Source organism: Tenrec ecaudatus, chromosome 6 (assembly GCF_050624435.1).
Source record: "Tenrec ecaudatus isolate mTenEca1 chromosome 6, mTenEca1.hap1, whole genome shotgun sequence".
In the NCBI taxonomy this organism is placed as follows: Eukaryota; Metazoa; Chordata; class Mammalia; order Afrosoricida; family Tenrecidae; genus Tenrec; species Tenrec ecaudatus.
In genome coordinates this window covers 10,053,965-10,067,364 of record NC_134535.1, presented here as the reverse complement: position 1 = coordinate 10,067,364, position 13,400 = coordinate 10,053,965, and the positions used below count along the sequence as shown (strand labels likewise).

The 13,400-nt window shown below is 44.7% G+C and overlaps 1 protein-coding gene across 2 annotated transcripts in view; it reads right to left on the bottom strand.

Moving 5' to 3' along the window:
* The window catches only part of TNRC6B (trinucleotide repeat containing adaptor 6B), a 293,374-nt gene that overhangs the window by 190,002 nt on the left and 89,972 nt on the right, over positions 1-13,400 (bottom strand). For both annotated transcript variants that reach the window (XM_075553605.1, XM_075553606.1), the window contains exon 2: positions 8,047-8,125. The gene's annotated coding sequence lies outside the window, so the exon portion shown is untranslated. The remainder of the gene's footprint in view (positions 1-8,046; positions 8,126-13,400) is intronic.

The window sequence follows — 13,400 nt, the reverse complement described above, 5'->3', positions numbered from 1 at the left end:
TATGAGCCCCCAATAAAAAGATTAAAGAAAGAAAGAAACCAAACTCAAATATAATACATGGAGACACATTTAAGCCTTAAGCAGGACAAAGACAATTCATTCGGATAAGAGAGACTTGGTATGAGGCCAAAATGGCGTCCAAGAATTTACAGAAAACAGGCCACTTAAATAGGACGTGGGAGGACAGGGAAAACTGTCACAAGAGCATGATCAACAGCAGCAGATCAGGACATCACAGTTGCAGGTGGGACTACCAACGTGTGGCTGGGATCACGACTGGACACGTACATTATATGCTAGAGAGGAGAGCTTACAAGATTGGTTTCAGGGGCTCTCTAATCAAAGTGGTGAGGATATGACTCAGGAGCATGTGATCTTAGGACCCCAATTCCAATGATGGGCACACCTAGGCAAGCTCCTAAGGGAGAGACTGCCCCTCTCTGGATGGCTATGGGAAGGGTAGTTAATCCACATGCAAATGCACTCAGCCAGAAGGCACAACTTGTCAATTGCTAGTCAGTGGTCAGAATTCAAGCTAAATGGATTTAGGGCTTTCACTGTAAACAGTAGCCTTCTAAAAACAAAATCTACTCAGAATCTAAGCTCGAATATGTGAACTGAAATCTTTCACTGGTCCTCTGATCTCTGGCAAGACCGAAGCTTGTTTGCTAGAAACATCATTTTACTCGGAGTAACTGCTTTTGGGAGAGCAGTAGGCTTCCCTTCTGATGCCACCACCGCTGAATTCAGAAAATTAGTCTACTTTCAGCCCAGGAGCAGTTACGTCTAGTGAAGCAGTACTTCCAGAACCCAGGGTTCAGTCTTGCCAAAGATCAGAGCAGAACAGGTAGGGCAGAGGGAGGGCCTCCCTGATTTTAAGGTCCCTATGAGTCAGAATTGACTCCCGGCTGGGCTGGGTTAGTTTTGGTGGATCGGGTTATGCACTGGGCTACTAAGAGTAAGGCCAGCAATTTGAATTCACCGAGCCATTCCTTGGGTGAAAGAGGAGACTTTCTGTTCTCATAAAGATATCCAGTTTTAGAGGACCGTGTCTGATCAGAGCACACAGGACCAAATGAAGGGGGTCGGAAGAGAATGTTGAGCACACCCTGACCCATCAAGCCCTGAGGACGAAATTCCTGCTCAAAGCAGCCAATGCACAGAGGGCCACAGGGCTGGCCTCACTATGTCACATGACATCCCTTACTGACCCATAGTGCTACAGGAGACAACACTGGAGACACAGTGCGGGAATTGTGCCTGATCTGGCCCCATCACACTGAGGCGAAACACTAAGGGTGTGCAACAGAACAGCAAGGGGAACAGAGCAACGAAGTCCCCAGGGAATACCAAAAATACTTTGGGGCCAGGGCATGGCATTCTATCAGGCTCGACTGGAAAACACTCCTAAAGGTCAACAAACAGACCTTGAACTATTTACACTTCTCTTTTCTTTGTCATTGGATTTTTTGTTGTTTTGTTTTCTTTTGTTGCTTTGTTTTGCTCTGTCTTGCTTTTTGTGCATATTATTATCTCTGTATGTCTATCTAGATAAGATAGCTGAGATAAACAATCTGGAGAAGACAAAGGGACTGACCTTTGGGTGGGGGCAGACATGGGAGAGGGGGAGGTGGAGGAAAGGAAGTGGGTGTTAACAAACCCAGGGTCAAGGGAACAACAAGTGATCCAAAAGTCAATGGCGAAGAGGGTGTATGAGGCCTGGTAGGGCTTGATCAAGGGCAATGTCACTGAGAGGAAGTACCAAAACCCAAACAAAGGCTCAACATGATAGTGGGACAAGAGGAAAGTAAAAGGAAATAGAGGAAAGAATTAGGAGGCAAAGGACATTTATAGAGGCCTAAATATAGGCATGTACATATGTAAATATATTTATATATGGCAATGGGTAAACAGATCTATGTACATATATTTATAGGTTTAGTATTAAGCAGGTGGACATTAGGCCTCTACTCAAGTACTGCCTCAATACAAGAACACTTTGTTCTGTTAAACTGGCAATCCATGATGCTCGCCTTCCCAATAATGATCGCTTAGGACAAAACCGATGCAGAAGCAAATGTGGTGAAGAAAGCTGATGGTGCCCGGCTATCAAAAGATATAGCATCTGGGGTCTTAAAGGTTTGAAGATAAACAAGTGGCCATGTAGCTGAGAAGCAATAAAGCCCACCAGCCTGTGTGAGCGTGAGGTATTGAATAGGATCAGCTATCAGGCATCAAAGAACGAAAAATCCTATCATTGTGAATGAGGGGGAGTGTGGAGTGTGGACCCAAAACCCATTTGTAGGCAACTGAATATCCCCTTACAGAAGGGTCTCGGGGAGGAGACAAGCCAGTCAGGGTTCAATATAGCACTAATGAAACATACAACTTTCTTCTAGTTCTTAAATGCTTCCTCCCCACCCCACTATCATGATCCTAATTCTACCTTAAAAATCTGGCTAGACCAGAGGATGTACACTGGTACAGATAGCAACTGGAAACACAGGGAATCCAGGATGGACGATCCCTTCAGGACCAGTGGCGAGACTGGCGAGACTGGGAAGATGGAGGGAGGGTGGGGTGGAGAGGGGGAACATCATAACAAGGATCTGCATGTGACCTCCTCCCTGGGGGGTGGACAATGGAAGGGTGGGTGAGGGGAGACGTCGGACAGTGTAAGATATGACAAATAATAATTTATAAATTATCAAGGGTTCATGAGTGAGGGGAAGAGGGGAGTGGGGAGGGAGGGGGCAAATGAGGGGCTGATGCCGGGGGCAAATGGAGAGCAAATATTTTCGGAATGATGAGGGCAACGAATGTACAGATGTGCTTTATACAATTGATGTATGCATGGATTGTGATAAGAGTTGTATGAGCCCCCAGTAAAATGATTAAAATAATAATAGTAAGGGTTCCTGGGGGGCTGGGTGGGGGAAGGAGGAAGAAAATATTTTGGAACTGATTATGGTAGCAATTATACAGTACTGCTTGATTTGACTGAACTATGGAATGCTATGATATCTATGAGTTTCCAATAAAAATTTTTTAAAAGATTTCCAGCTTTGAAAACCCTATATAAAGTTACTATGGGTCATAACTGGCTCAAAGGCAGCTGGTTTGAGTTTGGGGCTTGTGAGGACAGGGCTGATATGCTTTTATTTAGCGCTGAATTAATAAAATATACTACATATTTTTCTACAATCAATACTCATGGAAGCAGCAGTCAAGAGATCAAATGATGCATTACATTGGGTAACTCTGCTGCACAAGGCCTCCTTAAAGTGTTGAAAAGCACTTAGAGGACTAAGGTGCACCTGGCCCACATCAGGTATTTTCAGTCACCTTAGATCAATGTAAAAGTTGCAGGCAAAAAAAGTGCCACTGGCTGCTGAACAGCTAAACCGATGTGTCTCTGAAGCAGTGTGGCCAGAGTGCTCCTTCAGAGGCAGGGCTGGGGAGACTTGCTTTCCATACTTTGGGCATGTTGGCAGGAGAGGTCGGTCTCTGGAGAAGGGCACCATGCTTGGTAAAATAAAAAGGCAGTGACAAAGAGGAAGGCCCTCACCAGATGGATCGACAGTGTCTGCAACTGTGAGGCTGGCGCAGGGCCGGGTGATGTTTCATTCTGTTGTCATACCAAGGGTTGCTATGAGTCGGAACCAACTCAATGGCACCTAACAACATACAGTTCTGATCCATTTAGAATTTTCTGGTAATAAAACCTATTTTGCCCACCCAAGGTTCCAAAGAATTCCTGAGCACAATGGCTGGGAGAGGGAGTTACCTTCATAAAAGCTGTGGCAGGTCTAATCTGACTGACCACCTACCACCTCTCTCCTACAGAGGGCAGGCATATCCCTGAGCCACCATCTGGTTTGGACCAGTATCTTCACTGGCAAAGGAAGCTGACTTGGAGTATCCCTCCTGACTCCTGATGCTTTCTTCCTAGCGAGAGATTGTGTAATAATCCTGCCCTCATCACACCTCTGACTCACGTTGTTAGGAGTGAAATGACAAATATGATCAGTGAGTAGGAAAGGAGGCCCCGGGCTTGACTATTCCAGGCCCCTCCTCTCCCTTGCTCCTGGGGTACCCAGAGGCACACCTCCATAAAATAGCTCCGATGGCAAGCACCGTCTCTGTACTCTGTTCCACTTCTGCCCATTCCCCATCCCCCCGGTCTGATCCCATCTTTTGGGCAACTGTACCATAATAAGGGCTCAAACGTACAAGTCGAGCACATTCATCTTTTACTGAACACATGATGGTGCACTATGAAAATGACAACTGCCCCTTCTTTGCATTCACTGATGAGAACTGGTCTATAAAGGATCAAAGCTATGCTTTTCAATATCTTCTCTTCTTACACACAGCATGCCCGTTGAGGCTTTCAAATACAAACGTACTGGTTTAACTTGCTAAATGAGCTCTTGTGGCTGGCGATTGAAACTGGGATGGTGAGCAGAAATTGGTTAGTGGTACCCTCTTCAAGTGGTGCCCAGGGCACACATCAGGGTCTCTGTGGGGATACCTGCTCCGGGCCTTGCCTACGCTAGGTCAGACCAGCGCCATTGTGGAGGTGAGCACAAACTGGAGATAAGACTGAGTGTTGCTAACGCTGTCTTCTGATAATGTGACAACATGAGAACTTGGCTTCTGCTTTAGCACATCATCCCACCTCGGAGCTGTGACCAGTCGGCCATATGTGGCAAGTGATACATGGTTGCAACTGTTACAGTGCTCAGGGCCCCAAGGAGAGGACCTGACAAATGCTTGCTAATGACTAAGTGGGAGTAATGTCACCAGGCATCAGTGCCAGATCTTCTACAAGGCTGGAAAACACATTCCTCTTTTCAAAGCCTTCCAGGATCCAGCCTTCACCTGTCTACATGCTCCTCTGCCAGCTCACTGTTGTTCCTTTTGTTTGGGCCAGATGCACTACATCCAGCTTCGCACCCCCACCGGATTGTCCCCGGTTCCCTCCCTCGCTCTGCCTTGTCCCTCCCTGGGGCCTCCAGTGATAACCTCCTCGGTGGTCCAGACTCAGCTTTGACAGTCTTCCCCAACCCATCTCTAGGCTGAGCTGACAACTCTGTCTGCAGGGCTTCCAGTGGATCTTGGTGGAATTCTCTTGTAACATCTGCAACCTTTTATGGACTCAATTTCCTCCCAGAGATGCCTCTCCTGTTATGCCACCAATCCTCTGGCTTCAGGCACTACAACTCTGTGTGCACAGTCGGTCCAGAGTGGTGTACCTGACATTTAAGAGCCATTTCATACATCTTTATCTAAGAATGATGGGGCTGATCAACTAATGCCCATCAATATTGAAAACGCAGGCACTATTCATTCAGTAAATGTTTCCAGAATTTCTACCACTTCAGACAGTGTTGGGCCAGTGTGTAGTTGAATGAGCTTGGTCTTTGAAGGAGCAGAACCATTCTTCTCATTTATCAGCTATGTAACCTTAGACATGGCATTTTCTAATGCTCAGTATTCTCATCCATAACTCCAGCCAGGAAGTAGAATAAAAGATATGGGCTAAATAAGGTATATCTAGGGGAGTGACAGCAGTCTACAGCCCCTGGAAACGCCAGCACCTTTCCAAGATGGCTCAAAGGGTTTCCAGAGAGAGCACTGGAGGCAGGTACAAATAAATAACTACACTGTGAAATACTAAATGCTCTACTACTGTCAGAATGGTCTTTACGGGGCGTGGATGCTTTAGGACACAGATGAAAACATTTGCCCAGGGCTCCTGGGGAGGGAGGGGGCACCAGTAAAGATACACAGAGGAACAGCAGAGAGCAGCATCCACCAGGGCACCAAGCTGTGAAAAAGTAGGATCCAAACAAGAAACGAAATGGTTGGCTAAGCTTACTGGCAGTCGTTAAGACAGACCCCAGAAACATGGCTGGGAAGGAATTTGGAGGGGTTCGTGTGTAGTAACTGGGTGCCGCCAGCGAGCACTGCTGAAGCAAGAGAGTGGTGGGAGTACAGCCTTGGTTAGAACCCTCACCCGGACACTACCGTGGGCCACAGGCTGGAGCAGGGAAACGTCATGGGTGGAGGAGCTGGGAACATGCGTGTATAAAACAATGGGACTGTCAAGTCTAATAACCAAGCTCTCTGCTTTCTAGATGGTGACCTCAGTATACAATAAGGGCCTTTTAAAGAGACTGGGAGCAGGTACAAGCCAAGCGGGAGAGCATAGGGTTGAGGTGATGGCTCCACTCCTTTCCCTGTAAGATGACAGGAAAAGAGCAACAGCCTCAGAATATATGAGGGGTAACCCCTCAAAATGGAGCATAGCCTTCGCTCTGAGTTAGTGCACCCAGTGGTGTCACCTGGTAAGGTTCGCTCTGGTCACTGTGAATGTTTTCATAAAAGTAGTTTTGCTCCAACCTTGGTTTTTTTTGTATTGACTGATTTAAGAGAACAGCATGTGACTATGAAATGTTGTTTCCTGCTCGGGAAAAATGCCACAAAAACTGTTGTGATGTTGAACACAACTTATAAGGACAGCGCTCTGGAAAACACTGTACATGTAATTTTCTTGTTCTAAAAAGGTGAAATTGGCCAATGATAAACCTCAATTTCTCGAACAGACAAAAATGTCAACTTGTAGTACATTTGGAATTTGTTCCACCAGGTCAGACTGTTAATCAAACTTTCTATTTAGAGGTTCTGAAAAAATTGTTTAACAGAGTGCAACAAAAAGGCCCCATTTATGGCAGATGGGGACTGATTTTGCCACTACGACAATTCACCTGCTCACAAAGCCATCTCACTGTGTTAGGCTGGGGCGAAAAACAGCATGTCTCCCTTGCCCCACACATCTTACTCAGTTGACCATGCTCTGTGCGACTTCCTTTTGTTTCCTCGAATGAAGAGAGACATGAAATTACAGCAATGTAGAAGAACAATGTAGAAATGACCATGTAAAGAGGTGAAGAAAAATGAGGGAGGTACTCTTGGCCATCCAAACAGATGAGTTTGACATATGTTTCCAAGAATGGAACTGCAGATGTGACAAATATATGAACACATTGCGGGTGGATCCCGAGTTTACTTGTGTTTTGAGTGCCATCTGTTACATACGGATCACGAGATAACTCGTGAAACAGCATGAACCTGTGTTCATTTCAAGCTGTGGAAAAAATAAATTTCCTACCAGAGCCTGTAGAGTTTGCGCTGCCCATGGAAAAAGAAGTGAAACCTGGTATATTTGCAAATTTTGGAAGGTCCCCCTTCACAGAGAAAAATGTTATACAAAGTACCATACATTAAAAAAGTACTGGTAACTTTTGTTTATATAAAGGTCCTATGATAACTACAATATATGAAACAATTGTAACTGTTTAAGATAAGGTCTCCACAACTAATCAAACCAAAGGGCTAGGAGATCAGTTTTGCACAGTGTTTCAGGGATATGTGCATGCTGTCTTTGTTTCTCAATGTAGTTGTGTAGTATAGCTGTATAGTCACAACAGTACATTGTATAACAAAGGAACATATCAACAAATGAACAAAGAATGTATTTTTTGTTTGATATACTGTATTTATTTTTACTGTTTTTCAAAGTAATATGGATTATGTTGATTATTTTTACAATAAGTTTATAATTTCATAAAGAGTATAGTTCATAAAAGTAATAATGTTCCATATACACTGCAAAATATTGTTTCATAATGTGAGATGTTTTATATTCAAAAACTGAAAGTTATATATAAATATGATAAAAAGTTGATGAGATGTAAACCCATTTATGGTTTAATGCAAAAAAACCTAACAGCCGAAAAAATACCCAGCCACTTGGTTAAGTTGGTAAAAAAAAAATCCAGTCTTTAATGTGTTAAGTGTAATGGAGAGTACGTCAAAGGTGATAAGGTTGTTTTGCCAAAAAAAAAAAATTAAACATATGGCTTTGGAAAAAAATCCTGCTTGGGGGGGGTACACCCTCATACACTTGGCTGCTTTTTAAGATGGAGACTCTCCTGTTTCATTGTCATTATGTGGTGGATAGAAATCTTAAAAACTTACCTTTGACAGTATCCTGTGGCAACACGAGCCCGTGAAGATGAGTCTAGGTAGGCTACATTCAGTGCAAAGAAACAAAACCCTGGAAAGAAAAAGAAATCACAATGAGCCACATGCTCGGAACATGATACCAGGGGACGTGAGGCAAACAAGCTCTGAGTGCAGGCACTGCTTCGGGTTGAACTGGGTTCTCCCAAAGGCATGCTGACGACCCAGTCTCAGGCATGCCCTTGTTTGGAAACAGGGTCTTTAAAGCAATTACCAGTTACGAGGAGACCATTCTGGAGGTGGGTAGGTCTTAATCCAATATAACTGATACCCTTGCAGAAGAGATACTGCCAGATGGAGAGCTGACAGTCCTGCGATAGCAGAGGCAGAGAAGAAATTTAACTACAAGCCAAGAAATGACACAGTCAGTCAACCTTCCCTAGAAGCCAGGAGAGAGGGAAGGATCAAGACAGTCAACTCCCTGACTTTGGACTTCCAGCCTCCAGACAAACTTCTGTTGTTTCGAGCCCCAGCAAGCTAACACAGACAGGTCAGTATGAATCCAGACTCTTCCAATGACCAGTTATTCTCATGTCAGCCAATGACCTAACCTTTCAAGGCCTCTCCTTTCCCATCCCACAATGGGAAACACAATCTCCTTCACAGGGTTGTTAGATGTTTAAAACTGGACTGGAAGATAAGTTACAAGGAATCTATTAAATCATATGCATACAGCTCGCACTTTGCATGACGCTGAGGTAAAGACACCCTATGCGTGCTCAATAAAGACAATTGGTTGCTAAGAACACGAACTTAAAGACTTTTTGATGAAACATTAAGCTCTATGTTACACTTTTGTTTGTTCTTTTACCTTACTCTACAGGAAAAATGCCAAATCGCCTTTTCAACACCTCCACTGGAAGTGTCATATCTCTTCAGATTCAGCATCTCCCAAACCACACTGTTCGTCCTCCAACCCCACCCCTCTCTTACACTGGCCCCCCCACCTCCCCCACCCTCACAGCACCACCCTCCACTCAGGTTCTCGGGTCAAAGCCCCGAGAGTCATCCTACAGTTCTCTCCCAAGGCCAGTGTCCACATACAAGGCCCTCAGAAGGTTGTCTCATGTCTGCGTCCAAAATGCTTGTCCCAGTTCTACCCACAATTCCATCCCAGCACTGTCATCATTTCTGGCTTGTGGGAGCCTTTTATCTGGTCCCCTTGGTCTCATTTGTGCTCCTCCCAAACCATGACCACATAATGTCTGGAATCACAGTGAGTTAGGTGCTAATAAACATCGTACAGTTTTTATTTCGTGGTGATCAGGCTGCAAAAAGGTTGTAGAAAATGGGATGAAAACATAGTGGAATTTCCCGTGAACTACTTGAAGCCCTTTTATATATGTTGTGTGTATGCAATGACCGCCATTTATTATCAAACATTTAGAAACTCCAAGCCAGTCTTTACATTTTACAGTGGCAGAAACAAATGACACAGGTCTGCTTAGACCAGAATCTGGACTTGTATGTGCAAATGTGGTCAGACCGGCAATGGATGAGATGGACAGGAGCTTACCTGGGACCAGTGTCGACACCCCTGGGCACAACTGGGTTTGGATGTGGGCCCCTCAATTTTACAATCAGCCTAATGCTCCAGCCCTAGAACCCAAATTCCCAGCCCGAAGATCCAAGCAGTGGGCCACAGCTGTCAAGCAGTACACTGTATCAGGCTGTGGGAGGTGGTCCCCCACTGAACCCTGGAGCACCTGGCTGCCCTCTGACTTGTCATCCCCTTAACGTTTACACATGATCTGAATAAATTAATAGCATATGCAACTGCAATTAGTAATATTTTCATTATGCTCCGGATTCCCCTACTATACCTGCTCTTTTCCGCACCATCTTTCTACAAAGTAAATCTGATCTCTGGGGGCATTGCTGCTCAAGTGAAGTCACTGCCTGTGGGGTAACGGTCCAGGACTCTCCAGCTCCACTATCACTGCACAGCTGCCTCCCAAGTGCTTTTCCTGTTCCCAACCTGGTTGCCGGCACCCTGTTGAGGGCCCTTTCCATAACTCCCTTCCAAGACTCCTTTAGAAGCTTGCCCGGAGGTGCTCTGTACCCTCCCTGGTGGGTGGAGTGTCGCTCCTAGGTGCTATGCCTCATGGAGATGATCCAGAACTCTGTATTCTCCGCTCAAAAGGAACTCCTTGACAGCAAAGACCAGGCCTTACCCGTCTATGAGTCTGGCACTGGGTGGAGCTCGGTGAACGCAAACGGAACTGAATCCTGATGTAATCCCTTCAGGGCAGTACTAGGGTGCTGGGCTTCCCCGCGGAAAGCCCTGGTGCAATGGGAAGCAAGTGGCTAGCTGCACCTCCCACGAAGCCTCTGGCCCTCACTAAGGATTTGCAGCTCTGAGATTGGGCTCGCTCCTCGGCACCTGAAGAATGATGGGATTCTTCTTGAACTCTGTGTCAACCACAGACTATCAAGATAGTAACACTGACTAATTTCAGTTCCTTATTCTGCTGATGAAAGAGTTCCCAGTGACACGATGGTAAAGTGCTTGGCTGCGAACGAAAGGTTGGTGGTCTGAACTGACCTACTGGCTCTTCTGGCTTTCAGATTTCTGTCAGTTTGTCGGGTGGTGGTGGCTGGTGTGATGCTGGAAGCTATGTCACTGGTATTTCAAATGCCAGCAGGGTCACCCAAAGTGAACAAGTTTCAGCAAAGCTTCCAGACTAAGAATGAAGAAGGAATCAACTGTCCACTTCTGAGGAACGAGTCACTGAAAACCCCTAGGCATTGCATGCAGCCACTGCCGGAAGCTGAGGGCCTAACGAACAGAGGCAGAACACTGTCGGCTAGCGCCAGAAAATCCGTCCCACAGGTCAGAAAGACTCGGAGGTGCCTTCCCAGAGTCGTGTCGACCACGTGGACTTAAATGGAGTAAAGCCTGTGGGCATAGAGCCTTCACTTGCCTTCATACAGCCTTCACATAGGACCTTCACCTGCTGATGGGGGATGACTTCAAAATGAGACAAAACAGCTGAAAAAAGTCTACCAATAAATGGAACTTGGAACAGACAAGGTATAAATCTAGGAAAATTGAAAGCGATCAAAAATGAAATGGATTATGACTCAATATATAAGACCCAAATCTTCACAACTGGACCTATAGGTAATATTGTGCTAAAAAGAGAAAAAGTTGAAGTTGTCAAAGATTTTATCTTGTTTGGACCTACAATCAATGCTCGTGGAAGTAGCAGTCAGGAGATCAAAGGATGCACTGCAGTGAGCAAATTTGCTGCACAAGACCGCTCTTAAGTGCTGAAAAGCAAGATAATACTTTGAGGACTTAGGGTGTGCCTGATCCAAGCCATGTTACTTTCATGCATGTGAAAGTTGGACAGTAAGAAGACTGAAAAGAATTGATGCATTTGAATTATGGTGCTGGCAAATAAAACTGAAAGTACCCAAGACTGCCGAAAGAACAAACAAGTCTTAGAGGAAGCCCAGCCAGGAGCGAGTTAGAGGCAAGGACGGACAGACTTTGTTTCACATGGGCATGTCGTCAGCAGAGACCACTCCTGGTCTCGTGGAGGACGTCATGCTTGGTACAGTAGAGGATCAGTGAAAAAGACGATGACCCTGGATGGCACTGATTGAAAAGGTGGTTGCAATAATGGGCTCAAACCTAAGAAAAATTGTGAGGATGGGTGAGGACCCAGCAGTGTTTCATTCTGTTGTACCCAGGGTTGCTATGAGTAGGAACCGACTCGATGGTACCTAAAAGCAGCAAAGATTTCAGCTCATACAGATGCTAAGGGACAGAGGAAAACTGTCCTCCTGGTGGGGTTTCTTAGATGTAAATCATTACAGAAGCAAACTCACACATCTTTCTCCCATAAAGGGCTGGTGGGTTCAAATCTGGTGACTCTTAAGCCAAGTGCTTACTCGCGCTATGGGGCAGTTCTACTCTGTCGTGTGGGGTTGCTGTAACTCACAATCAACTGGACCAAACTCAACATCGTGCTCATCATGATTACAGTGACTGCTAAAGCATGACTTCTCACAACTTGCCGTTAGTCCAAATTCTACTCCAACTATATAGCAGCCCACTAGTACGTAGCTGTAATTTCTTTTATATTGGTCTCATTTTTTTGGTTGCAAATACACACAACAAAACATGCGCCAACTCAACAGCTTCTACAAGTACAATCCAGTGACACTGACTACAATCTTGGAATTAAGCAAACATTTTCACCGTCCTTACTCACCCTTCACATAAATTCACTCCCTACGGTTCCTCTGTAATCTGAGGTGCTGTTATCATTTGGATCTCCTATAAATAACTTTTAAAAGAGCATAATATTCAAGGCAGAATTTTTTTTAACTGCTTAAAGCTAAACTATTGTTTGGTTTTAAGAAGACTTCAGGAGATTTTTTTTTTTTTTTTTTTTTTTGGCTTAAGGTTGACAGAGCATCTCAGGACAATCTTTTCCCAGGGTCATGAAGTCTTCATTGCACTCGGAGTCAGGAGTCCAATAGAATCTGAAATTCTATTCTGCATTTCCCCCACTTTGATCAGGGTTTTTCCATGGACTCTGATGAAAATGTTCAGTAGTAGTTCGGCAGTGGCTCGTCTTTTTAAATAGACTATTATTGGTAAAATAAGTAGACGGTGGTGATATGTCTCAGGTCTCCTCTTGCCCTGCCAACGTACAGTTTCTCTAGTATTACCATCTTGGACTTGTGAGCCAAGTCCTCACTTACCAGCCATCTCATAACCTAGCATCTTACATTCACAACAATAGTCAAACACTAGCATCCAATCATTTTGTACACTATTGATGTGTATGTGGCAGTAAAGGCGCCTGGTGGTATAGTGGTTACACGTTGGGCTGTGAGCCACATGGTGGTCAGCAGTTCAAAACCACCATCAGTTCAGCGGGAGAAAAACTGGGCTTTCTACTTCTATAAACAATTATAGTCTCGGAAGTCCACAAGGGACTTCCGCTTCAGCACTGAGTCGATGGCAGTGAGTTTTGGTCTTGTTTTTGTGGCAACATAATGAATGCTGGTGTGCAAAGCTAGTTACACTGACTGTAACGGTTAAGGTTATAAGTCAACTAGTTGGGCCATGATTCTCAGTGGTTTGGCAGTTATATAATAAAGGCATCATTCTCCATTTTTGTATAATGATTTTTCACATAATGATCTGGTCTTTGGACTCTTAACCATGTCGATAAATGAGGAAAGAGTGTATTTGTTACAAATGAACCGATATTAATATATTAGAATTAACTAAAGGCCACAGTTAATGTACAGCATTTATTTACTGAGTGGTAAAGTTCTGTGGGTTT